The sequence below is a fragment of the Lissotriton helveticus genome, chromosome 4_1 (genome assembly GCF_964261635.1).
Source record: "Lissotriton helveticus chromosome 4_1, aLisHel1.1, whole genome shotgun sequence".
NCBI classification, from domain to species: domain Eukaryota; kingdom Metazoa; phylum Chordata; class Amphibia; order Caudata; family Salamandridae; genus Lissotriton; species Lissotriton helveticus.
In genome coordinates, this window is record NC_136063.1 from 965,024,862 (window position 1) to 965,052,566 (window position 27,705).

The 27,705-nt window shown below is 51.1% G+C and overlaps 1 protein-coding gene across 1 annotated transcript in view; it reads left to right on the forward strand.

Annotated features, from left to right (window-relative positions):
- The window catches only part of RMP24 (ribonuclease MRP subunit p24), a 254,804-nt gene that overhangs the window by 108,546 nt on the left and 118,553 nt on the right, over nucleotides 1–27,705 (forward strand). The gene's annotated exons all lie outside the window — the stretch shown is intronic.

Here is a 27,705-nt window from a genome sequence, read left to right on the forward strand (position 1 = left end):
CCTAGCGGCCGTGCAATCAAGTAGTGAGGGGGCGGAGCTGGGGGAGGCTGTGGAAGAGAGTAGGCAAGGCGACACGGCGGGAGGGGGCGGAGCGGGTAAACAAAGACGGACATGCACGCGCCCGTGACTTTTAAGGTCAATGCGCATGCGCATAAGCTTAATGCGCATGCGCATTGACCTTAAAAGTCACGGGCACTGCAAGGAATCGCCACGATTCCTTGCAGTGTGGATAAAGAGTGGATAACTCGCAATACTCTCGCCTTGCTCGATGCGCATGCGCATCGACAGGCGAGACCTAAAAAGGTGTAGACTGGCTAGTAGCTCTGCCAGTCGCTCTGTTTTATATGCGCATGGTCGCACATTCCAGATCAGGTCTGTCCCCGTACGAGGTCGTATTCGGCCGCCCCCCTAATATGTGGGGTACACCTAGACCTCGAAGTATTACAGATGTTTCAAGTAATATGCTGACAGATTACCTAGCTTCCTTGATGTCTGCCCTACACTCTTGTCGTTCACAGGTTGCCGCCGCATTTCCAGACAATACCGAGGTGGCACCGCATGAAATCGTTCCCGGATGTATGGTTCTTGTAAGGAACTTTGATCGTTCAAGTCCGCTGGAGCCTCGCTGGAAGGAGCCAAAACAGGTCCTCCTGGCCACCCGTACTGCCGTCAAGCTGGAAGGCAGGAAGGGGTGGGTCCATTTGTCTCACGTAAAGAAATTTTATGGACTAAAGACGGTTTCCAAGAACATTTCCGAGGATTTCAAAGACTGCCAAAGTACTATTCTCAAGGACTGTCCCGCAAATGACATTGATACGAAACCCTCCCTGTTAGAGAAAACTCCGCAGCAGGAGTATAAGTTAAAATTAAGGTCTAGTAAAATAAGTCAGCCAGTTTGATTGTCTAAGTCCTCCCCTAGGTGAAACGGTTAGACCGGTTTCTGACATGTATAAAATAGACCCCCATAGAGAGAGAGTTAGTGAGAACTCTAAAAGTTGCATTATTATCTTATGTTTTCTGCTATATCTCAGCCTTATGATTACCTGCACGAGTTATGCATTTTATTTATGTTTTCCAGTTTCTCATGTAAAAGCGGATTACCATCTGCTTCGAACCTACTTTCCCCTCCTGAGGCGGAAGCCGGGAGGTCTCCCTACTTTTCTTTTATTTAGAACACTTGACTCGTGTTTTTTTAAAATTTACAATCTCACTGTGTGCCTCTGCAGTTGTGCTCGCGCTTGTGTCTAAAGCGTGCAGGAGCACAGCGCTGCTTATTTTTTGATCTCCCAGCGCTTGTAAGCGCTTTGCTTCCCCCCCCTCCCTTGCCTGGGACTCTGAGACCGCCCTCGGCTGAGTATTGACGCCGAGGGCTGGGATCTCATCTTGGCAGCCATCTTGGGGGTAGGACTTCCACACGCGCGCTCTAGCAGCGCTATAAAAGGGAACCGGATCACTTTGCAGGTGATTACCATCTGCTTCGAACCTACTTTCCCCTCCTGAGGCGGAAGCCGGGAGGTCTCCCTACTTTTCTTTTATTTAGAACACTTGACTCGTGTTTTTTTAAAATTTACAATCTCACTGTGTGCCTCTGCAGTTGTGCTCGCGCTTGTGTCTAAAGCGTGCAGGAGCACAGCGCTGCTTATTTTTTGATCTCCCAGCGCTTGTAAGCGCTTTGCTTCCCCCCCCTCCCTTGCCTGGGACTCTGAGACCGCCCTCGGCTGAGTATTGACGCCGAGGGCTGGGATCTCATCTTGGCAGCCATCTTGGGGGTAGGACTTCCACACGCGCGCTCTAGCAGCGCTATAAAAAGCTCACCTCTTTCTCCGCGCAGCGGACGCGTTCAGCGGCCGCGCCGGATCTGCGCCGGAGTCGTGCCAGAGTCCTGCCCGTCTGCGCCCGTCAGCGTCTCGGAGGCGTTCGGCGTGGCAGGTACCTCTGGCCACTATGTGCTGCTATTCCGCTCAGGAGCTCTTGTTATTGCGCAATCGCAATACTTCATGCCTATCAGTCTTCCCTAGCCGGTATAAGGGTAAGCATAAGTGCCCTGCCTGTCTTTGGCACCCTGTTTGCACCCTCCCTTCCCATTTGTCTGTTAAGGAGAGTAGCTCTAAACATATCTGTCTACTCCTTAATACGAGGTCATTGCATCGCCACACTCAAGAGATCTTTGATCTTCTGTCAACTATCAGTCCCACCTGTCTGATGCTTACTGAGACATGGCTCAATGATTCCTCTAATCCGGACATAGTGGCTGCCATTCCCACTGACTACACCATCTATCGTCAGGATAGAGACAAGGGAAGGGGAGGAGGAGTCGCCCTGATTGTGAAGAATTCTCTTCCGTGCACGGTCACTCACACACATACCATCGAAGGGACCGATTCATTAGCCTTCACCATCTCTTTATCACCGCAACAAGCATTGAAGGGTATGATCGTTTACAGACCCCCGGGCGCTGTCGGCTCTTTTTTCGAGGACCTCCAACAGGCCATGTCGGTCCTTGTTTTGAGATCGGAGCAGTGCTTATTGGTAGGCGATTTTAATTTTCACATGGACGACCACAATGACCAAAATGCCATCAAATTGTTGGATATTACATCTACCCTGGGCCTTTCCCCTTATCTTTTTGGTCCTACCCACGATAAAGGCCACACACTTGATCAGGTTTTTTCCACCATACCTATCATGAACGTTACACTCTCGCCTATCGTTTGGTCTGACCATTTCCTGGCCCACTTCGAAATACATTCTATCTCGGCCCCCCCTGCCAGAACTACGAGACAGCAGGGCAGCAACTACAGAACACTGCACAGGGTGACCTCGGACATGCTCACACATGCCTTAATTGATCACCCTGTGGTCTGTACTGGGGATCTAGAGGAAGATCTGGAGAGCTTACAATCATGGCTCCTCGCCAGACTCGATGAGTTCGCTCCCCTCCAGCCACCCAGGTCCGCTGCTCGACGGGTCTCTGCTCCCTGGTTCACGGAGGACCTAGCCATTGCCCGCAGGCATTGTAAAGTGGCAGAGCGTGCATGGAGAGCCCAGTATGAGCCTGAGGCTAAACAACGTTATAAAACAACGATGAAGGCATACCATGTACTTGTTCTTCAGAGCAAGAAACGATATCTCGCCAAAAGGATTGACGACGCTGCCAACTCCTGTAAGGAGATTTTCTCAATCGTGCGGGAATTTACTGGCCCTCGGTCTGTTTCCACTCAGAGTGCCCCGACAGAGATCTGGGCCAACACTATTGCCAACTTTTTTACCACCAAAATCAGGCAAATCCAGGCCTCCTTTCCGCAGAGAGACCTGGATAATGTGTCTGTGAGGCCGATTGAGGCAGTGCCTCTGTCTCCACCGGGCCCAGTCCTGCTCGATTTTCCTCCTCTCTCGGCTGACACATCTTTAACCCTGATGAGGAACCTTAAGTCGGGCTCACCATTAGACCCATGCCCGGCAAAATTTCTGGCGAGAGTGGCAGATGCTATAAATCCTATAGCCAATCCCATCCTTAATCTTTCTTTGAGCGAGGGCTTTTTGCCTCCGACCTGGAAGCAAGCCATGGTCATTCCTCTGATCAAGAAACCTAATCTTGACCCGGAGGCTCCTTCCAACTACAGACCAATCTCGCTCCTCCCAGCACTGACCAAGATCTTGGAAAAGCACGTACATGGCGTGCTCTCCAATTTCCTGGAGTCTAATGATCTGCTCCATGAGTCCCAATCGGGATTCCGTTCCAACTTAAGCACCGAGACGGCGCTCTTGGAAGTCTCGGAGATCATTAGAGAGGTGCTGGATATGGGAGGCAGGGTGCTGTTAGTCATGCTAGACCTGTCGGCGGCGTTTGACACCGTCCCCCATGAGGATCTCCTCATTAGGCTCCATGACATCGGGCTTGGGGGGACGGTGCTCAACTGGTTTTCTTCCTTTTTGGCCAGCCGCCGCCAGACGGTCTGGGTTCCACCCGGATCCGCCGAGATGCCGCCATTGGGAGTCGGAGTGCCTCAGGGCTCTATCCTGAGCCCCACTCTTTTCAACATCTTGATGACCCCTCTGGCGACATTGGCGGAGTCCTATGGGGCCCGGATCGTCTCTTATGCTGACGACACTCAGCTCCTCTTCACCTGTCGTAAGGGTGAAGAGTTTGATGGCGAAGGGATCCGCGAGTGCCTTGGGGCTGTTTTTAGCTGGTTTTCACAAAACAGCCTCAAGTGCAACTCGGATAAGTCCGAGATACTATTCTTCGGATGCCCCTCTGAACCAGATTGGCGAGGCTGGTGGCCTGTAGACAAGTTCCCTCCCACACAGTCATCTAAGTGGGCTAAGAACCTGGGAGTCAAAATCGACAATGAGCTGTCGCTCAAATCCCAGGTGTCCACCCTTACGGGAACCTGTTTCGGGACCCTCAGAATGTTGCGCAAGTTTTTCCCCTTACTTTCGGAGCAACATCGGAGGATTACCGTTCAGGCCCTCATAGGGTCCAGATTGGACTATGCTAACGCTCTTTATCTGGGCCTGCCTGAATACCTCCTCCAACGCCTGCAGATCACCCAGAACGCTGCTGCGCGTGCCATCTTTGGCCTTCATCGTCGGACTAGTGCCTCTCATCTTCTTGCATCCCTTCACTGGCTCCCGGTGCGGAAGAGGATACTGTTTAAGACCATGACTCTTGCCCACAAGGCCTTATATGGCACTGGTGCCAAGTATCTTCAGAGGAGGCTGGACTTTTATCGACCGGCACGCTCCCTTAGGTCAGAAACTTTGGCCTTGGCTCGGGTTCCACGTATCAAAAAGGCTCGGCTAGGCGGCCGGTCTTTTAGCTTTCTCGCTCCTAAGCTTTGGAACTCATTGCCGTTGTCTCTGCGGAGCACTTCTAATTTGCTTATTTTCAGGAAAAACTTGAAAACTTGGCTATTTGCCGGATAATTCTCCCCTCTGTGGCCCCTTTTTTTGTTACTGTTATGTTTTCTGCCCCCCTTTTGGTTTGGAGCTCAAAGCGCCGGGACACTCCTTTGGAGTAGCCGTTGCGCTATATAAGCCCTAATTTAACATAACATAACATTAACAATAAGTCTTCTAATACTACAGTAGAGCATACGTTTAGTGATCTGCCTCCTCATGAACTATCTTATCGTCTTGCTATGCGAAATAATTCCTTTATCCGCATGTTATATTATTCACACCAGACCAGCAATGCCACTAATTGTTGGGTGTGTGGTCGACTCCCCCCTTTCCAGACACCGAAGGGAGTTCTGCCACTATTTCCTTATCCATTTTCACATACTGGTTCGTGTGGAGCATGGTCCACGTTAACGTCATCCTCAAATGATATGTCCTTTCTTAACAGTACATGTTTTCCAGACAAGCAAGGTCTTCCCCACAGAACAAGGTTAGATCTAGAAAATGAAGTTTATAATTTGGGTAATTATTCTTCGAATTTCATGGTCCTGAATGTTCAGTCTGATACTACTCCAGACTTACCTGCTATGTCAGTACTACCAGTTAAAGGCGAATTATGTGTCCGAAAGAATGGTTCCGTACATGTAGGACATAGTGATTGTACTACTATTGTCAAGTATAGTGACAGTGGGAAATCTATTTTCAAAGCTTCACGTCATTCTTATTTTGTTTGTGGTCAGACCGCATATGTTCGTCTGCCCCTCGATTGGGAGGGAACCTGTTACATTGCCTTCCTACTGCCACCAGTTTTTCTAGCCCCACCTGACTATCATAGGAATTCCCACCTAGTACATACTAGACACAAGAGAGACCTCCCGATTGTCGATTATACTGAAACTGCTCTAGAACAATACATAGATATCAATAAAGGTGTCTTTCCCTACTTAGGTACTGTCGTGAATAGTAAACTGATACGTAGATTAACCAGAACCCTTGAAGCAGTAGTGATTGAGACTACCTCTGCTCTAGGTAACTTAACCGAAGAGCAATCCTTTATGAGAATTGTCGTGCTCCAGAATCGTCTCGTCCTTGACGTCATACTGGCCGATAGGGGCGGGGCAAGTAGAGTCATCGGATCTAGTTGCTGCATTTTCATTCCTAATAACGCGCCGTCTGTTTATTCAGCTATAACCAGACTCCATAAAATAGCCCATATGTTACACCAAGATCCAGGCACCTGGACATGGTCCGGTTGGTTCTGGAATATAATTTCCGCCTGGGGATGGAAAGTATTGTCCTTTCTAGGTATTGCAGTAGCGATCATATTCAGTTGCTGCCTCTGTATACAATGTGGCCCTGCGATTTGCTGCATTTGTGCTACCTCTTGTATTCCTAGTCCCAAGTCCCGTTCTAAATCCAGTTCCAAGAAAATTCGAGACGAGCAAATGATACTGTATGAAATAATAGATGGTATCATGAATATTGATGTTTCCTGATGGAAACGTAGTGACAAGGAGGGAATGTGGAAAAGTAAATTTTGCCATGTTCTGTGTCCCTACGTGTTCCCCATGTTATGTTATATGTGCATGATTAATATGCATATGTATTCCCCATGTTCGATTAAAGACGCAATTACAGTTGTGTCCATCTCTAGTATGCCAGTTTCCAGTTCTCGTGAAAGCTACGAGTATTAGGCCTATGTAAAGTTACGTTGCCACGTTTCTCAGTGTGCACGTTATTTCATTGTAAAGTCCCCGTTTCTAGGCCTCAAAAGGACCCGGACACCAGATTCGGCTCCTGTCTCCTGAGCCCTCGCTGAGGAGCGATACAGCCCCCACCTGTATCCCTGACCCTTCACTTACTTCCTGCCTCGCAGTGCCCGGCTCGGCCTGGCTCTGCCTACGAGTCTGCCAAGAGTATGTTATGATTCTAGTTATCAGTCCAGCCCTCCTTCTCTGCATTCCTAAGCTACTGAATCGCATCAATAGTTTCCGTCATTGTCTAGCCTTTACGTCTCCATGTAGGAGAAATACTGTATTAATGGTCATTTAATATTCCTCAACACGCACTACATGTAGAATAATGCATGCTCCAGTCTTAGAGTCTGTTAGCCTCTCCCCTCCTGACTCTTAGTTTATATCAACATGTCCTCTAAACATTAGATACTAGATAGGGTTTAGGTACATGTCGCCCTGACTCTCCAGACTTCAGTCTCTGCTCCTAGCGCAGAAGTCATAGCCCCAGCTTCTCCTAGTAACACGTCATTGTCAGTTTGCGCACACCACTAGGTTAGAGGTCCCGGCTCCTCAGATAGCCCCCTCCATGTTTCCGCCCCATTTATGACATATTCTGTTACGTTACATCACATGTCTATGTTCACGCCTCTTGTTACACCTACTTTCACCCTTATCTTTCGCGACTGCTATTGACCACACCCACTGCTCCGCCTATTGTATGTATTGTAATGCAATTGTTTTAGTATATATACTTGTGCACTGTTATTAAATGTTACGCCGATTCCGATCCTGTCCCCGGCAGCGCTGCCATCCTATTCCTGTGCAGGTTGTCCTGTTCCTGTCCTTATGCTGTATTAAACCTGCAAACTCCTACTACCTCGAATCTTGACTCTTATTTATTGAGCTATCTGTTATTACTATGTCCAGTCAAACCTAGATCCGGTATTATTTATTTATATACCACAATACTCTGCCCTTCCACCTCCCACCCTTGCCCCTCACAGGTATCAAACCATCTGTTGATCTCGCACCATCCTTCCCATATGAACTGAAACAAAGGCTGTATTTCAACTCCTACCCCCATGCAGGACCCACTATCGTATGCCCATTCCCCCGTTCCTCCACTACTGACATCCCTGACCAGTTGGGGCTTAGAAGCATACATCATCAGTTGTCCCTTAGTAGTTAATAGAAGTAGTGTAGTCCCAATTCTATCAGGTAAATCTCTAAGTTCATAGAATGTCAACAGTCCCAACGGGTACCCTCCCCCTCCTCCCCCCACCGACTGAAGCATCCCCAACTTGCCAGCATCTCCAGCCCTCCCCCCTCCCTCCACTGTCAGCGAACAACCTAACAGCTGCAGTGCAAACAACATAGCACATGGGGTATTCCCTCTCAGGGACATTAGAGGTGCACACATTACCACCCCTCGCTCCTCACCCTGCGTCCTGTACCACCCTCTCAGGGTCGTACGAGGGGAGGGGATGGTGCCTGGCATACATTACCACCTATGTGTCCAACACCCGTCCATGACACAGCCGATCAGTCTTTATGTCAGCGCTCCATTGATAGTTCTCCACAATCCGCACGAAGGGGCTCCCCAGCATCAATAGAGTCTCCAATACATTGATGAAGGTTTTTCACTGTTCTTCAGGTAAATGTTGATCCTCCCCAACGTCGTCTCCATCCTCTCTCTGTCGCACGTCGCGGTCCCGTCTCAATTTTTTCAGAACGTCTTCCACATGCTGAAGGTTAAGGAAAAAATGTTGTTTCGCCTGATGAGTCACCCTCAGTTTCGCTGGGTACAGCAGCGCATAATCAATTTGCATCGCGCGTAATTTCTTTTTGACATCAAGAAACTTGCGCCGTTGCTCCTGCACAACAGGGGTGAAGTCCGGGTATATTGAGAAGCTAACTCCGTCACAGGACAGTTTCTGGGCGTTCCGAGCGGCACGCAGTGCAATATCACTGTCGCGATAGTTGAGGAGCCTCGCGATTATCGGGCGAGGCGGAGCACCAGGTTTAGGCTGCGGCCCCAGGGAGCGATGTGCTCGCTCAACTATAAACTGTTTGGAGAAGGCCTCCGCCCCTACTGCCGTCTGAAGGATCCTCTCCACATACTCCTCCATCCGGCCTGTGTTGGTAGATTCCGGCACGCCCACCACGCGAATGTTGTTGCCTCTGCTGCGCGCCTCCAATTCCTCATTCTTTGCAGCAATTACTCGCAGGATATTGTCCATCCTCGAGAGCCGGGTAGCGTGGGATGCAGTGGCATCATCAGTCTCCGAAACACGCCTTTTCACTTCCGTGAGTCGCTCCTCGTGGACATCCATCTTCTGCGCAATTGCATCCATCCTGGACGATAACCGGTCCACTTTATCCACCACTGTAGCGAAACCCAGCTTCATTTCTTGGAGGATCAATTGCATGTCCGGAGCACACGAACTGGGTCCCGCCCCTTCCATTGTCGGGCTGCGGGCCCCTCCAGTATCCGCCGTCGTACGTACCACCTTCCGTTGTGCCGGGACAGAGTCAAAGGATATTTTGGGTTGCTTATTGTCTTGGCGACCCATGAGTGCACGTGGTTTGTATGCTGCAATCTCGAATCTGTCACCTCACGTCCACTGCCAATGGATCCCCAGTGACCGGTGTAAATGGATCAGATCAACGACTTGAGGGGAAATAGCTCGCACTCCGCCAGGCCCCAGTCTTCCACCAATGTCAGCGTCAGCGTGTCTCTGCGACTTTCGTTAGTATAGGCCAGACGCACACCTGCACTGCGATAAGAGAGAGCAGCTCAGGCCCCACCCAATCCGCTGCCAGTTGCACCAAACGAGAGCCAGTTCATAGGAAATGTGGAGCAGTGTGTCACAATCCACTTCATAAATACAAGCCCCAGTAGATCGCTATCCAATGTGAGGCATGTCACCCCCTTAATCACGTGTGGCGAGACGGCCGACAATGAGCAACAGGGGTCCACAAGGTACTGGCGCCGCTTTCAAGTAACCTCCCGTCCCGGTCAAAATTCGGGATGTGCAGACCGCTACGCCACACCCGCAGGGTCACCGATTCTGCGTCGGGCCGCACCTCCCGCTATCTCAGCTCCGTTCCGACGTGCACATACCCACTGCTGTTGGGTGGTCGGGGCTGCACGTACCTTTCTCCAGTGCCTTCGCGGTGGACTGCACAGCACGTCTCCCCCTCGGTGCTCGTCCGGGGAGACAGGCATCAGCAGGGACGGGAGCAATGAAGGTCTCCGCACCTCAAAGCTGTTACTGCTGGCTCCCGTTAGCAGGCATACGGGGCTGTCAACGCCAGTCACGCTCCCACGAGACCGCCCCCAGCGGCCTGTCCGCCTCGTGGCCGCACCGGCCCCTCGTAGAAAGTAGTCAACAGTCAGGCTCCGTACCCTCGCCCGGGTAAACACTCAATTGCTCGCAGCTTGGGAGCCGAAAGTCCTTTCTCGCCCAAACTTAAACCGGAGCTGCACACAAGTGTCCTTTGTATTCCAGCCGTGTCTGGACGGGCTCGGAGGTGATATTGCAGGATAAATGTTAGATAGTGAGCGCAGGCAGCAGGAGCCTCACATCAGTGCGGCCATACTGCGTGTGCGCCCTCTAGCGCCCTACTGTCTGAGCTGCTTGAGTTCTTCGTCTCTGGTAATCTCGTGAGTCTCCAGGGCATCTACTCTGTCCCCATGTCCGAGACTTCCTTCCGGACTCCCTGAAGGTCCTGTGCCTGATCCCTCTTAATCGACTGCAGGTCTTCACTGAGGCAGGTGAACAGGGTCCCCAGGTAAGATCAGGGTATCAGCGCCTCTCCATTGTCTGCATTCTCAGAGGGTAGGGGAGCAGTTGAAAGGCTTGGGTGCTCCGAGGCAGAGGTCTGGGTTAGCATGTCCTTAAGAGAGAGATTCTTCTTGTCCCGGGGCTCTGCCATACCTCAATCTGTGGTGCGATTGTCCCTGACTCTGTGCTTTAAGGGTGGGGAGACTTTCACAGTGGGGACGGTTCTGCATGAGCTGGGATCCTGCTAACCTCCCGTGCCCAGGAAGGGGTCAGTATCTTGATTGTCAGTGTGCGTAGTTCAGTGGGAGGCCTACTCCCTGATGGGGCCTCTCACACGAGTCACAGGGATCTGCGTGCCACTCCGGTGAGGTGGGGCAATGGGTAGCAGTTTACGGTGCCTTGACCGCTCTGCTGCACGTCCCTTGATGATCACAGGAGTCATCGCTGCTTAGTCTTCATGAAGGGGAGGGCGGGCTGTGCGCCCCTTGGGGAGCCAGATTTTGCGCAGCGCTGATCAGCCCATCTCCCCCACCCCACTCTGTACCCCACTCGCCAGGGGGCACTCAGGACACTGCTGTAGGGGATTTTGTGGCTCACCCTCCCAGGCGTGGTCTCTATGGCTGGATACTGACTTCCTCGGTTTCTCTTAGGCGAGGGCTTCCCATGCCTGCTTACCCAGGGCCTCTTTTCTTGTTGGCCTGCGTGGCCCTGGCTGTAGATTCAGAATCTTGGGCCAGTGCCTCTTCAGGGAGCTCATACGCTCTCAAGATATGACCTGGCGTCTGTCTCTCCTCTCTGCCTCTCAGCCCACCAGGTCGGTCTAGTCTGTTTGCTTGTTTGTGTTCTTAGGGCCAACCTGGTGCGTCTGCCTCCAGGTTTCAGTGTCGTGACTGCTCCCGCGGTCCGGCTTTCGACCTTCCACCAAGAGTCGGGTGCGTCTCTGGTGGCCAGATGGTGGTGTCGCTGTCAGGGGTTGGAGGGCCTGGGTGAACACCTCCGGTCCACTGGATTTTTTCCTGCTACCCCAGCTCAGGCCGCAGGCCCTCGTATGCCGCAGAGATTGTCCCTCGCTGTCTGGAGCGCTAGGGACCTCCTTGTTCCACTCTCACCTCCGAGGGACCAGAATAGGCGTCCGCTCACTCCGCCATCTTGGACACCCCAAAAAAGGAAGAATTTGTGTTAAAAAATTACAATCTGAAAGAAACAGTTAGTTATAGGTTCCTTACCTTAGAATTACCCCCAGGCGTCCGACTGGATCTGGAAAGTTTTTCGTCAGCAGTACCCATGCGTGTCGGAAGGTGGTGTCGGTTGACTCCGTTCGTCGTTGGCGTTGTGGTCGCCGGGATGATGTTGCGATAGCTACATAGACGCCACCCTCTCGCGCTAACATCAGTTCTTTCTTTTTGTGCACCAGCAAGTGCAGATCCGGAGAGAGCGGTACCTCCAGTCACTTTGTGACTGACTTTTTTCTCGACTCCTGGTGCACGAGGAATGCCCGGATTCAAGTCATGCGATTCCTGTATCCGACTGATGTCGAGGACGAACCCGCACCGCGTGTGCCTCTATTGCCTGGAGCGCGACCACGACCCCAAGTCATGCTCCGACTGCCGGACTATGGCCCGAAGTCTTTGCGGGAGCGGTGCCGAAAGCTACTCGAGGCCCGGCAGTTGGCTCTGCATCGCTCGAGGTACCGGTCACGGAGCCAACACCATTCTTCGTCTAAGTCTTCACACTTGGGGTCAGGTAAGTTGAAGCACAAGAAGAAGTCGAAGAAGTGTCGTTGCTCTTCGACTTCTCCCTGTCCGTCTGCCGATGCAACGAGGGATGTGGGTGGTGCCCCTCCCGCGTCTCCGGGTGCAAAGCCCTCTAGGTCCACTTCGGGTATCCCTCCCTTTCCGGGACCAGGTGCGACCCCTGCCCAGATTCGGAGTTTCTACGAAGCGATGCATGCCATCTTTGGGCTGCCCCACTCGGCTGGGGGCCCTGGGTCTTCGGCGTCGCAGGGTCCCCTTGGATCCAGGCCTGGGTCCGGATCGGCACTGGTCAACTCTGCTACGCCTCCCCTGGTGCCGATTCCACCGGCACCACATCTGCAACCGGCGTCGGCTGTGTCCCCAGCTGACGTCGACCCCGGCCTCCACCTTGAGGTAGACACGGAGTCGTAGCAGCGTCGACAGACGCCGGATCCAACGCCGACGGGTACATTTGTGCCCCTGTTCTACCCTGGCTCTTTGAGACCAGAATGGCAGTCAGAGGAGGGTGAGGCGGGCTGGAGGTGTCTGGGGACCCTTTAACCGACCAGTTGACTTATGAGCAGGACTGGAGAGAGGAACTGAGGGAAGACAGTGGTCTAGATACCTCACCAGACCATGGCATGTTGTCTCCTCCTACCGTGGCTACGGAGGAGGGAGCGTCATACGCAGTGGTGTTGCGTAGGGCGGCCGAGGCTCCTCACCTCGAGCTACCTACTGAGGCAGTCAGGACTAACCTCCTGACTGAGGTCCTTCAACCGGTAGCGAGTTCTTTGGAGCCCCTGCTGCCGTTTAATGAAGCCCTCAGGGACATCCTTTTGGGCACCTGGTCCAGGCCTAACACAGGGGCTCCTGTGGACAGGATCATTACCCGATGCCACCGCCCAGCCCCTGATGACCCCACTTTCCTCTCCCAACACCCCACCCCTGAGAGCTTGGTGGTCCAAGCCTCTACTTCCAAAGGCGCATTCCCTAACGCACTGCCCGATAGGGAATCCAAAAAGCTGGACCACCTTGGGAAGAAACAGTTTTCTTCCGCCAGCTTGGGACTGCGGTCGGTAAACATTGCATGTTTTTTGGGCCGTTATACCCACTCTGTGTGGGATACGGTAGCGCAGGTGCTGCCTCAGTGGCCAGAGGAGGCCCGGGCCGTGCTCTACTGTGCAGTTGCCGAGGGGAGAGACGCAGCGAAGTCTTATCATCCACTGTGGGCTGGATACCGCCGACACACTAGGCAGGATGATTTCCATGTCAGTAGCCCTTCGACGCTACCCCTGTTTTTTTCCAGGGATGTCCAATCCACCCTTATGGACAGGCCTTTTGATGGGCGTTGCCTTTTCGACGACAAGGCAGACAACGCGCTGGAGTGCTTTAAGGACTTTTGGGCAACGGGCCTGGTCCTTGGACCTCTCCACCACCCGCCCTGCGGAGTCTGCCTTTCGCCCCTTTTGTGGCTATGGAAGGGGTGCCCCGCCACATCCGATCCAGGGCCACAGGCGGGCGCAAGCTGTTCAGCCTCTGCACGCTGGGGACGTGGTAACCAGTCCGTGGTTCTTCGGGTCAGCGGGCGGGCCAGTCTACCACAGCCCCCTCCGCAGCAGCCACCGAACCCCCCCTAGTCCAAACTTTCAGGGCCACCAAACGCCTGTGGGTGGCAGGATTGTCTATCACCTCCCCCACTGGCGCACCATAACGTCGGACAGGTGTGTTTTGCAAATAGTCCGAAGGGGCTACTCCCTGCCCTTCGAGACTACCTCTCCATCCATGCCACCTCAGTACCATCACATGTCTGAGGATCATCTGGCTCTTCTCCAACAGGAAGTTTTGGCTCACTTGGTCAAGGGAGCCATCGAGCGCGTTCCTGCCCCAGAAGTAGGTCGTGGTTACTATTTTCACTACTTTCTGGTCACCAAGAAGGACAAAGACCTGCGTCCTATCTTGGATCTCGGGAAGGTCAACCGCATCCTCCGAAAGGAGAAGTTCAAAATGTTGACGCTCGCTCAGGTCTTGTCTGCCCTCGACCCTGGAGACTGGATGGTAGTGTTGGATTTGCAGGACGCTTACTTTCACATCCCCATCCTGCTGGCCCAACAGGGTTACCTGCGGTTCACGGTAGGGCAGGAGCACTTTCAGTTTACTGTGCTCCCCTTTGGTCTTACCAACGCCCCTCGGGTGTTCACGAAAGTGATGGCGGTGGTCGCAGTTCATCTGCGCAGATCATGGGTTCGAGTCTTCCCCTATCTCGCTGACTGGCTGTTGAAGGCGGGCTCGCCCCAGGCTGTCGTCTCCCACCTTCAGACTACGGCCAATCTCCTGCATTCGCTGGGGTTCTCCATCAGCATGCCGAAGTCACACCTGACCCCCTCTCAGAAGCTCCTCTTCACTGAAGCGGTTCTGGACACGACGCAGTTTCGGGTTTATCCTCCCGAACAGCAAGTCCGGGATATTCGGGCTATGATTCCGATCTTATAGCCTCTGTCGCCGGTTTCGGTCAGGATGACCCTCAGGCTGCTGGGTCTGATGGCCTCCTGCATCCTGCTGGTGGACCATGCCAGATGGCATATGCGGGCTCTGCAGTGGGACCTGAAGTTCCAGTGGGCACAACATCAGGGGAATTTGTCCGATTGCATCCATATCTCGGAGGGCCCTGCACACCATTTGCAGTGGTGGCTTACGAACGAGGATTGGGTGGACGGCAGATCCCTCTCCCTTCCTCAACCAGAGTTCACAGTGGTGACGAATGCATCACTTCTGGGATGGGGCGGCCACATGGAGGAGGCAGAGATCAGTGGCCTCTGGTCGGAATCTGGGCTCCATCAACCTTCTGGAGCTTCGGGCGATTTGTCTTGCACTCAAGGCATTCCTTCCCTCTGTCCGGGGAAGAGTAGTGCAGGTGTTCCAGGACAACACCACTGCCATGTGGTACTGCAATAAACAAGGCGGGCTGGGGTCGTGGACCCTATGTCAGGATGCCCTTCACCTCTGGACATGGCTGGAACATCAGGGCATATCCCTGGTGGTCCAACACCTGGCAGGTTCTCTGCCCCCCAGGGCGGACAAACTCAACCTCAGGTGCATGATGGAGCACGAATGGCTTCTTCACTCAGAGGCGGTGCAAGGTCTCTTTCAGCAGTGGAGAGAGCCTTGGTTAGATCTATTTGCCACTGAAGAGAACGCGCAATGTCAGCAGTTCTGTGTGTTGGAATTTCCAAGGCGGCACTCCCTAGTCGACGCTTGTCGTTGTGAGTGGAGTTGCGGTCTTCTATACGCCTTTCTGCCTATACCACTTCTGCCCAGAGTACTGAAGAAGATCAAGCGCGACCGGGCCCAAGTCATTCTTGTGGCTCCGGATTGGGCACAAAGAGTCTGGTATCCCGAGCTACTCAACATGGCCATCGATCCTTCGTTCAAACTGCCTCTTCGGGAGGATCTTCTGTCGCAGCAGCAGAGGACGGTCCTCCACTCGAACCTGTCCAGCCTCCACCTCCTTGCGTGGAGTTTGAGCGGTGGCAGTTGACGTTGTTTGACCTGCCTCCCAGTGTCTGCGATGTTATCTTGGCAGCCAGGCTTCACTCCACTAAGACAGTCTACGCCTGCAGATGGAACACATTTGTGGCATGGTGCGGAGCAAAGTATGTGGATCCCCTTTCCTCCCCTCTTTGTGAGGTTCTCTTGTTCCACCTTTCTTTGGTCCAGCAGAGCTCTGCTCTGGGCACTCTAAAGGGCTACCTCTCGGCAAGTTCAGCCTTCCTTTGGCTTCCTGATCAGCCTCCTCTTTTCAAGTCCCCTGTTGTAAATAGATTCCTTAAGGGCATTACTCATCTTTTTCCACCTGTTCCCTTCGTAATGCCTTATTGGGACTGAACTTGGTTCTTACCTACCTCATGTGTGCTCCCTCTGACCCTCTGCATAACTGTCATCTCAGACTTCTCACTTTGATAACTGCCTTTCTGGTGGCCATCACCTTTGCACGCAGGATGAGTGAGCTGCAAGCTCCTTCTTCCAAACCTCCCTTCTGGCAGTCCATCTGGACAAGGTCGTCCTGAGAACTAGACCTTCCTTTCTTCCCAAGGTGGTTATTCTTTCCACATTGGCCAAACCATCACTTTGACCACCTTCTTTCCGCCTTCGCATCCTTCAAAAGAGGAAGAGAGGCTCCGCCGTCTGAATCCACAACGTGCGCTTTCCTTCTCCTTGGATCGCAACAAACAATTTTGGGTTGATGACCAGCTCTTTGTTGGCTACGTGGGTGCTAAGAAAAGTTGGGCCATGCACAAACGGACCACCTCCAGGTGGGTCATTCTGTGCATCAAAGCCTGCTACTCTTTGGCAAAGAAGGAGCCTCCAGTGGGGCTGCACGCCCAGTCCACCAGGTCGACGACAGCTACCACTGTTTTGGGATGAGTAGTCCCCCTAAATGACATGTGTCAGGCAGCTACATGGGCCGTGCTGCACACGTTCACCAAACACTACTGCCTGGGCAGCCAAGTCCGGAGAGATGACTTCTTTGGCCGTTCTGTTCCCCAGGACTTTCTGGTGTGAACTTAGTTTGCAGACCCACCTCCGGGGTTGGTATTGCTGGGGTATCTAATCTAAAGTAGGGAATCTATAACTAACTGTTTCTTTCAGATGCACAAGTTACTTATCTTTGGTAACGATACATCTGTAAGAAACATAGGTCAGTTATAGATTCCTAACCGCCCCACCCATCCTCCCCGTTCTACGAACTGACTTCTAGGTTTAAGAACTTTCTTTCAGGGCCGGCGTCTTAAATAGCAACCGCGATGTCATCCCGGCGACCACGACGCCGGCGACGAACGTGGAGTCGACCGACGCCACCTTTCGACATGCAGGGAAACTGCTGACGAAAATCTTTAGTCTGACGCCTGGGGGTAATTCTAACGGAAGGCAGTGAAAGCAAAACCGATTCCTTCTCCACTCAACCCAAAAATAAATATATTTTTAAATATTCTTTAAAAAAGTTTTGTGATTTTCAAATTGTACTTGGGAATGAATATAGATCCCTCTCAGCCTTATCTGCTCCCGTCAGTGGTCCTCTTTCTTTTTCCATCGCCAACATTTTAGGATGTGTTTTTTAGGTTTGCTTTGCTAGGTCTTCTGCATGCTACCCTCCTTCATTTCGTTTCGAAAAACTGTTTTTTGATGTTCTTTCACTTTTATAGCTATACTTTACTTGCACTCATACATGGCAGAAAACACTTCACTTCAGTTTTCAGAGAAGGGGGGGTGTTCAGAGCCATACTCCATTGAAAATGTTCATTCTCAATCTCTAACAGGCATTACCCTGTCATCTAATTACATTGAAAGAAAAATAGACCAGTGTAATAACTGTGAATTAAAAATTCTGTCATTCCTGTGCCACTCCAAAAATAATTGTTGATAAAGCGACAAAACTGCTCTATTGAAAGCCTGTTTGAGTTTCCAGGCCAAAATTGCCCATCCCTACTATTTTAATGAGGCAGTGTTGCTTGACCGTATCCACCACTTTTGTCCAAGATCTTGGCAGAAATGGCAAGTCAACACTTTGTGATAGAATGCTGCATCCTCTTCTTTTCGCCTAGGGCAGGAATACAATACTCTTGGATAAATGTAGTGCAGTTTTTTGGGAGTCATATGTGTTCTGTGAATGCAGCTGAACTGGATTAGTTTGAAATATGCATTTCTCGATACATTTGCAGTACAATTCAGAGTTGTTGCCCATCCTGGTCAGTATTTTTTTTTCTTAAACTACCTCCCACTTCATCTTTAGTTCTGTGAGCCTGGTTTTAATTGAGCCTCTTATAGCGTAATAGATGCATGGCACCTGTCTTCTGGAAGCACAATGTGTCAGTAATGCCTGTTACACCGTATGACAACAGACCAGCTATGGTCCGAAGTTGCCTAAAACATATTCTTTTCCCGATTTCTACAACTCGCCTACATAGATCAGTTTAGCGTCTTTCCACAGCTATAAATATGCATGCATAGCAGCCCATTGGAGCCTGGGAAGGTATCAGAGAGGGATATTGGGGGATTTCTAAATACCAACCCCAGCAGCATCTATCTACTTTTAACAGGATAGAACAGTGTCAAGTTTGCAACGATCAAATAGGACCTCCTCTTTTGTTACTAATATGTTCCTTAAGTAGCCTTCTTCAACCTGGACGCCAGGCTGCAACCATTGTGTTGCTCGCTGAAGCTTTTCCACCAAGTAATAAACCTGAAAGTCAGGCATCCATAAATTGCCCTCCTCAATGGCCAAGCATAATGTACTTAGTGATACAGTGCATCTACCAGTTCCACTTTACATGTCAATTAGCTTGGAGTCAAATTCATGACACAACTAGTGCTTAAGACACGTGGTGATCGAGGCCAACTAATACAATCACTGAGGAAGAACTATCATTTTGGACAAGGCCGTCCTCCCTGGTGTGCACAAGGGGAGCCGTTTCCCTAACGTCACAGCCTTTATAATGTTTATGGATAGAACTTCCTCTAATCCACGGTAAACCTGTACACTCATGAATTTAAATGTATGTAGTTTCCAGTTAAGGTTAGCGGTCAATGTGGTGGCCAGGCTTGTGTCACTGTGATGATTGAGGGGGAAAAAGACAAGTAGTTTGGAATGGACCTGTCCCATGAGGAGCAGAGTCAGTAGTGCTTTACACAAGACAGGTGTCTTTCTAGAGTCGCACACCAAGCAAAAATCAGTGTGCTGGAATGCTTCACAAGGGTGATTACCAGTGGTTTAGCCTATTTGCATACCTTCCTTCAATCACTTTCTGTTCAACTCCAGTTCTCTTCATTAAAGTTTAGTAAGTAAAGGAGGAAACTGTCCGCATATATGGGGACTGCATACAGGCATCTCCTGATGTTGATTCCCTTAGTTGCCTTTTTTGTCTAATTTAGTTTGCCAGCACCTGAACAGCCAGGGCGAATAGCAATGGGCATAAAGGACATCCCTTCAGCATACCACACTTCACTACCAATTGGCCCAAGAGTATCCCACCCATCAATGTGCGCTGCTGGAGAAGAGTAAAGTATTCTCTTTTTTTTTTTTTTTGAACATTTCTTTATTAAATTTTAAAGTTAAACAAAAGACAGCAAGTCTGTACAGTGCCATGTTATCTGAACATAACTAAGAACACTAGACCCCAAACCCACACTCTTATACACGTCAATTGAGCATTCACTCTTAGGAGTTTTGACAATTATCAGCAGGTGCAATACTGAGTAGAAAGATCTGAAAAAATGCCCATAATCCCTTCAGGCAGCAGGTGTCCGGTAAAAGTTCAGTACATACCTCTGATTGATTGATTGACTAGATTTGTCAGCCATTGCCTATGAGATGGAACCTGACCGCAATGTTTAGCCATCAATCTCTTGGCTAGCAATAGCGCTGGGCAAGAGTAAAGTATTCTTAACAAGCCAAGTATACCTTCACTGAATCCTATGTGCTGTAGGAGGGGGAAAGTTATTTCCAGTCTAGCATATCAGATGCCTTTTCCATGTCTTTGGATGTTACCACTGATTATAGTGAGTGCTCTGTCAATCTGTTTTATGACGTGGAACAGTCTTGTCACATTTGAGAAAGTGCTCCTACCAGGCACCAAGCAGTCTAGTCTGGATGAATCGAAATTTGCCTAGCAGTGTAACGGTAAGTTTCAATTCTATTAAGGACACGGAGGCGAGGATTATGCTTTTTACCTTCTTCGCTGATTTATTCACAAAACTCACAGCAGCCAAAAAGCACATAACATCAGCCCTACCTCAAAACAAAGGGTATGGGCAAAATAAAAAGAATATGTCCATCAACTACAACTCCCATGAGCATCATAAGGCAGTCCATAATGTAGTCCTTTCTCAGTATCCACTGCAGCTAGGTAGGACATCCCCTTCATGACCACTTCCTCTTTCTTCACGCGAGGCACGCTATTCCACTATTGGTCCTGCTTGGCGCCATCATTTCCTACAAAAAAATACCACAGCGTCAGCAGTGAAAGGGAAACTGCCAGCGACCAAAGAGTACACAATGCACAACGTTCAAGTCTCATAACCATAGGACTGGAAAACCTGAGTACTTACTGCAGTACGGGTGGGAAATCTCCGCAGGCAGACCGGGAGGGATAATCCTCGCCTCCATGTCCTTAATACAATTGAAACTTACCGTTACACTGCTAGGCAAATTTCGATTCTATGTCAGGACCGGAGGCTTCAGATTATGCTAGTTTAAAGCTTACTCACCACCAAATGAGCAATATCAACCACCGGTTTGAAGTAAAACCTTTTAAAGGTGGAGTCCGAAGACCAATCCGCAGCTCTCATCAAATCCTCTAATCTGGCACCTAAAGAGAACGCCTTCGAGGCCATGGCCCCTCTAGCTGAATGAGCACCGAACTGTTTCGTGTCAATGCCTGCTTCCTGCATGATCCACCGTACCCATCTGGCGATGGTGGGAGAAGAGACAGCCTTGTGCGGCTTTTGCAGCGCGATGAGCAGCTGTCGTTCGCCCGGAGGGCAAAGTTCCAAGGTTAGGTCCTTATAAGCCTTCAAACACTGAACCACGCACAGCTTGGGAGAGTCCACGAAGTATGGATAAGAAATCGACCTTGAAGCACACTTGGTGCGACGCCCCAACGTGAAGACCACCCCATCGGTGGAAAAAACCCTCGCCGCGACATCCAAGGCGCGCACATCCGACACTCGTCTGCATGAAACCAGACATAAGAGCATTGCCAACTTCGCAGAAAGTTCCTTCAAAGACAGATACTTATTCGGCGGCCACGACAAAAAAAGGTTAAGAACCAGGTTAACATCCCGAAGAACTGAGTAACGCGGTTCTAGAGGCAGAGAAAGTTGAATACCACGCAGGAGACGACAAACAAAAGGATTTTCTCCCAGCGGTGCCCCCGCCACCGGCTGGTGGCCCGCCGAGATCGCTGATCGCATCGCATTGATAGTACGGTAGGCCAGGCCAGCCGAAGCCGACTCCGCCAAATAGTTTAACGCAGGAACGACGCCTGCGACCAAGGGATCCAGGTCTCTTTGAAGACACCAGGGGGACCACTTATTCCAGGCAGAGCGATAACGTTTTGTCGTGCTGCCTGCCCAGGCCTTCGAGAGGAAACTCTCAGCTGGTCTCGAAAGGCCCGGGAGCGACCAACGTCGCCCGAAAGCCTCCACGCCATGAGGTGAAGAGAGCTCTGAATGAGCAGGTGATGGAGTTCCCCGTCCGCGCTGAGAAGAAGCCGCGGAAACCGGGGGAGTAGGATTGGAGAATCGCAAGAAAGTTCCAGAAGAACTGGAAACCAAACTTGAGACCTCCACCAGGGAGTCACCATTACCACGTCCGCCCGCTGGCGGCGCAGATGGGCCGCCGCCCTCAGTATCATCAAGAACGGAGGAAAAGCATAAGACTTCTCCCAGCTCCAGTCCTGGAGGAAGGCGTCCGTGGCCTCCGCTCCGTGGGAGCTGGAAGTCCAGACGGGAGGCAAAAAGGTCCACCGAGAATGGGCCCCAGGCGTCGCTCAGCCACCTGAACACGTGGATCGAGTTTCCACTGACTGGAGTCCCGTAGATATCGGGAATGCCAATCCGCTACCTGATTGTCTTGACCCGGCAAGTATTCCGCCATCACAGACACCTGGTGCGCCAGGCAGTAATTCCAAAAGACCTTTGCCAAGTCAGAAAGAGCCTTGGAACGAGGGCCACCCAAATGGTTTACGTAGCGCACGGCCGAGATATTGTCCATGCGAAGCAAGACGCAGGAACGAACTGTGTCCTTGGTCCAGCAGCGAACCGCGAATGACCCGGCCAACAGTTCCAGACAGTTGATATGGAGCTCTTGCTCCTCGGTCGACTGGGCGCCACCTGTGGAAAACTCTCCACAGCGAGCGCCCCAGCCAGCGCGGCGGGCGGCGGACTCTATCACCAAGTCCGGGACAGGACCGAAAATCGCTCGGCCATTCCAGGCCTCCATATGCGCAAGCCACCAGTTCATCTCCTCCTTCACCTCGTCCGATAGGGGAACCACCTGATCGTACGTCAGGCCCCGTCGGAGATGATGCGCCTTGAGGCGCTGAAGGGCTCGGTAAAGCAGGGACCCCGGAGAGATTGCCTGGATGGAGGAAGATAGTAGACCCACCACCCGGGCAATCTGACGGAGAGAGGTATGCGATCGCGAGATCGTTTGGCGGAGGATGTGGCGGATCTTCCCTAGCTTCCTGGAGGGAAGGCTCAGGTTGCACTGCACCGAATCCACAGTAAAACCGAGGAACACCACCGACTGAGACGGAACCAGAACAGACTTTTCGCTGTTGATCACAAACCCCAGTCCCTGGAGCAATGATATCATTTGGTGAAGCTGAAGGTCCAACTGCACGGGACACTGAGCCATCAGTAGGATGTCGTCCAGGTAGACTATCATCTGGATACCCTGGCTCTGCAAAACCTCCACCGCCGGCCGGAGGAGCTTGGTAAAACACCAAGGGGCCGAAGAAAGCCCGAAAGGAAGGGCGGTAAACTCGAACACCTGACCTCCCCACGGAACTGCAGAAAACGCCGGTGTGGGAGGTGAATGGGAACCACCAAGTACGCATCCTTGAGGTCCAGGCGGACCATCCAATTGTTGGGAAGCAACACATCTCTCAAAAGATAGATGCCCTCCATCTTGAAGTGCCGGTAGACCAACCAACCGTTGAACTCTTTGAGATTGATCACCGGACGCTTCCCACCATCTGCTTTTTCCACCTGGAACAAATTGCTCAAAAACCCCGCCGGGTGTCGAATTGAAAGGCAGATGGCGCCCTTCCGAAGCAGGTCCGAAACCTCTTCGTCGACTAGTCGTGCGTCCGCACAAGAGAAAACAATAGGAGGAGGAGGCCTGTCCTGGCGGGGCTGATCGTAAAATTCCACGTGGAAACCCCGTATAGTTTGCAAAACCCAGGCGTCCGCCGTGATCGCGGCCCAGGCCTCTGGAAACAAGGCCAGTCCCCCCCCCCACGCGGACCTGGTCCGCCGAGATGACACTCACCGTTGGAGGAGTTCCCAGGCGCATTCTTGAATCCACCACGGCCACGGAAGCGTTGTCCTCTGGTAGGATAGAAGGTGTTGTAATTTTGCGAGGAGTTATACTGCCCTCGACCGGAGCCTTGATTCCTGTTGGTCGCTTGCTGACCACCACGGCCGGTCGCGCAGCCCCCTCCACGTCCGGCCCCCCTGGAGAAACGCTGGTGGAAGACTCTTTTGATATTTGACTGGGCCCTATCTAGGGACGTGAAGGTATTGACAAACTTCCCCAGTTCCTTTATAAATGGCTCTCCAAAGAGACCACCCTGGGCCACTGCCTCTGCCTCAGAATAGGCCAGATCCCCCAACTTAGGGTCCAACTTAATCAGGAGGGACCTTCTGCGTTCTGTAGACAGTGCGCAGTTCGCGTTCCCCAGGAAAACCACCACTCTCTGCGCCTAGTTGGAGAGGACCTCAGGGGAGATGGCTGCCTCGGACACTTTGACCTCTTCAGCCATGTCCAGAATTTTCGTTATGGGGCCTATGGCATCTAATAGCTTATCCTGGCAAGCCCGCCAGGAGCGGTCAATGCCTTTGCGAGGATCCTTAACAAACTTTGCTAAAAATGTGGCCATTTTTGGGTCTAATTCCGGGGTCAGGGCAACCTTTCCCTCCAGCGTAGGCCTGGGGCATTCCCCACGCAAACAGCTCCTCGCCTCCTTCTCTAAGGGCTTGGGGAGGCGGCCAGCGACAAACTTCGCCACCTTCTCCCCAGGGGTCCAGGCTGCTGACCTCGGATGCATTATTTCATCCGGGTCTAGCATACCCGAACTATCCTGTGGAAGTTCGGCGGCGGAGCCCGAAGGCCGCCAAGAACGCTCCGACCCATCCTCATCATCGGTGTCCGCCGGGGAGGTCTGAACAGGCGACAAAGGAGCTGAACCTGTGGATCCCGAGGGGCCCGGGGGCGGGGAGGACGCAGGGGCGGGATCTGTCGCCTTAGCTAAGAATGTGTCGCGCAACCTCTCGAAGGCGTCTTTGTCCACACCGCGCGTCCCACTCGACACCCTATCCTTACAGGGTCTCTTAGGGGCCAGGGGGAGTACTCCCCGTTGGGGCCGTAGGATTAGCAGAAACCCCTAGGTGTGCCTGGGTCACCCTCTTGCACTCCTGTATAATGCATGCTGAGAGGCGTTCTTCCATAGGTCCCACAATCTCCGTGACGCACCTATAAATAGAGCTATCCACAGCCTGATAAAATTCGTCGTCATTGAGGTAGCCCTGCAACTCCTCTTCCTCGTAATATTCGTCCCTCATCACCACCAGGTGCCTAGCACTAAACACAATGCCTTAAGTCTAGGAAAAGGGCCAGAGTCAGCCTGAGGGACAGGGCAGCAGGCTATAGCCTGTACAGGAATTTGGGGTCAGAGCGAGGCTGCCAGAAGATGTTGCCCAGTGGAACCGGGAATAACGGGGGGCACTCACCCCACTAGCGCGCCGGCCCTCTTAGCAAGACCGGGCCTTCGTCACCTCCCTGCGCGCTAGAAGCTTTAAGTAGGAAGCTGAAAACAACACAAAGTGCCCTTTTTCGCCCGCAGGCTGCAACGCGGTCAAGCCGCAAAACAGACGTTTCAATCGAGTGTTGGGCTTATACAGACTCAAACTGAGCATCTAGGTGATGTGACAGGGAGAGCAATGGCATAAACCTTCTCCTCAGCGCGGCTCCCTGACGAGAAACCGCGCCAAGGAGAACGAGACGCTCTGGCTCCCCCTAGTGGCCGGAGGCGGCCGAGAAACGGGCAAAGTCGCGTAGGGACAGAAAATGCTCCCGCGACTAGAATGGGCTCTGAAAAGGAAAACGGAGCACCATAACAAACCCCACATTGAAGAATACACATGCAATGCTAAGTGTGAAACCCCCAACAATCCACAACCACGAAAGAAAGTGAGGAGAGAGGGATAAAACCACTTAACTGGCTGCGAAGCAGCGAAGAAAGAGGAAGTGGTCATGAAGGGGATGTCCTACCTAGCTGCAGTGGATACTGAGAAAGGACTACATTATGGACTGCCTTATGATGCTCATGGGAGTTGTAGTTGATGGACATATTCTTTTTATTTTGCCCATACCCTTTGTTTTGAGGTAGGGCTGATGTTATGTGCTTTTTGGCTGCTGTGAGTTTTGTGAATAAATCAGCGTAGAAGGTAAAAAGCATAATCTGAAGCTTCCTGTCCTGACATAGAATTAACTACATCAGAACAGGCAAAAGCATTGTGGACAGGATTTTTTAAAGTATTTTGCAATCTAGGTTGATCGTGGAGAGGAGCCAATAGGAAGACTGATCTAAGCCATTTTGGCAGAACCACAATAAGAGTCTCAACAGTAGTATTAGGTGGGATGCTGATGTCTTTGGCAGATTTGCACATATTTAGTAACTGTTGTACAAGCTAGGGTGAGTTTTGTTTGGTGTCAATTGGGACAGCGCCAGTTTTATTTCTGAAATCATTATTGTATTGGCCAGAGCCCCCCTTTGCTCTTGAGCTAGAGCTTTCAAATCTAGAGCTTGTAGGTATTCCCTAGTACAGATCTCATTGAATGTAAATTGAAGCAAATTAGTGTTTTAAACCTAGCTTGTTTGATGTTTTGGTATGTTGTTCCAGATTTTGCAGCAGCCTTACTGTCAAGTGTAGTTGATTATTTCTGTTTCGGTATGTTTCATTTTGTCTTCTAATCTCGTCATCTCCCCGTGCAGTACCTTTTAGGCCACTGATCACGTCTTAATACACACCTTGTGCCATGAACTGAGTCAGTTTTCCCCGAAAAAGAAGGGAATCTTTTCTCTAATTTGTCTGCCTGCACTGCCACATCCCTGAGCACCATAGGTTGTTGTCTGCAGCTAGAAATACCTGTGAGAGGTCTTCACACATCTTATCGTGTACAGTAAACAGTTGCGTTCTCGATTTTCGCTAGGTATTCAGAGCGCAGAGAACACCTGTTTTAGGTGCGAACATCGGAACAATTCTAGTGTGTAAATCATGTCTAGAGGAATAATATAAATATTCCTTATTTAAAGGGTGTGTGGTTGTCCATATATTGGTTCGATTCCAATCTTTAATTGATGCTCCTTGAAAGGCAGCAATTGTACACCAAGATGTAGCAGGTAGGTACGAACTACATTAGAACTGTCCTCTCCATCGATGTCTCAGTCTTTCACTCTCCGTTTTAGTGAGGTGCGTCTCTTACTAAGCAAAATTTATCCCACATCTTCTGAGGTAAGTGTAAGTGATATGTAGTTTAGACATCCATCTTGTCCCTCTCACATTCCATTTGAGAAATGTGTTCTTGTGTGATTGGTTCATCACTGTACAAGAAAGAGATTCCTCTTAAAGCATTGCATTCCCCTCTCAACCCATGTCTGTATGTCTAAGGAATACTGCCCACCACCTATGTCTGCTACGCAATGTGCCTCAAGTAGTGCTGTTCCCTGCAAAATTGATGCCTATTTCTGGATTCACTAGTGACTCAAGAACTAAAAAACCAAACCTCAATACTGGGCTTGCCTGGAACATTTCTCAGCCCAGCTAGGAAAAGTTGTCTCTATATAAGCATCTGGAACAAACTATCCAGGACCAAAGAGGAAGGAATGTGGAGGGAAGCCCATTGAGTTCTCCAGCCACCTCCCCCCTTGCTGAACCCAATCATGAGGGTTTCTGAGCCAAGATGTAAGATATCCTACAGTATTAGACCTGTCTCCGAATTAATCCATGCTGCCCAGGGTGGTACTCTACGGTTCAAATATATACTGTGAATCTGTACATCAGAAGTTATAATTTGTCGCTCTGGGTGTCCGTTGTGGCATTTCTTGTTCATGTCATACATGACCTTGCCTGAGCCAGAGTCCTGCGCTGTGGTGTCCCTGTCCATACACTTGTGTGAATGAGATGTGGAATTGAAACCGTAAGTGGCTGCCACAGCCTACCGCTGCCCTTCCACAATGCTGTCTTTGGCGAGTTTGTCTTGCTTCATATGCTGCTGGCTTTGGTGGGTTTGTCTGGCTTCATACACTCCTTTCTGATACACATTTTGTGGTTAGCTCGGCCCAGTGTGTATGGTGCACTGCACACCTTGTTCTGCCATCCTTCTTTTCACCCATCCATGGGCTTCTTTGGGATCTGTGAAGAAGATAGCTTTGTTATCAAGTAGAATTTTCAGCATGGGCGAGAACAGTAGAATGCCATGTAAGCCTGTATTTGCTGAGTCTCATCTTCACTTCTCGGAAAGAATTACACTGCTGTTGAACCGCCACAGTGAAGTCAGGAAATAGTCTCACCTTTCTAGTGTTTTCTTCAAAAGGGCCTCTTCTACATGCTCTTTGCAACTAAGGGTAGAGTTAGGAAACTGTAAATGAATGTATGTTTGCTAGTTTATATTTGTCTGCAAACAGGAGGCTAAGATCTACTGCAACTGCATCAATTTTATGTTACATGCAGACCTGGAATCTTGTGTGGCTGATAAGATCGAGT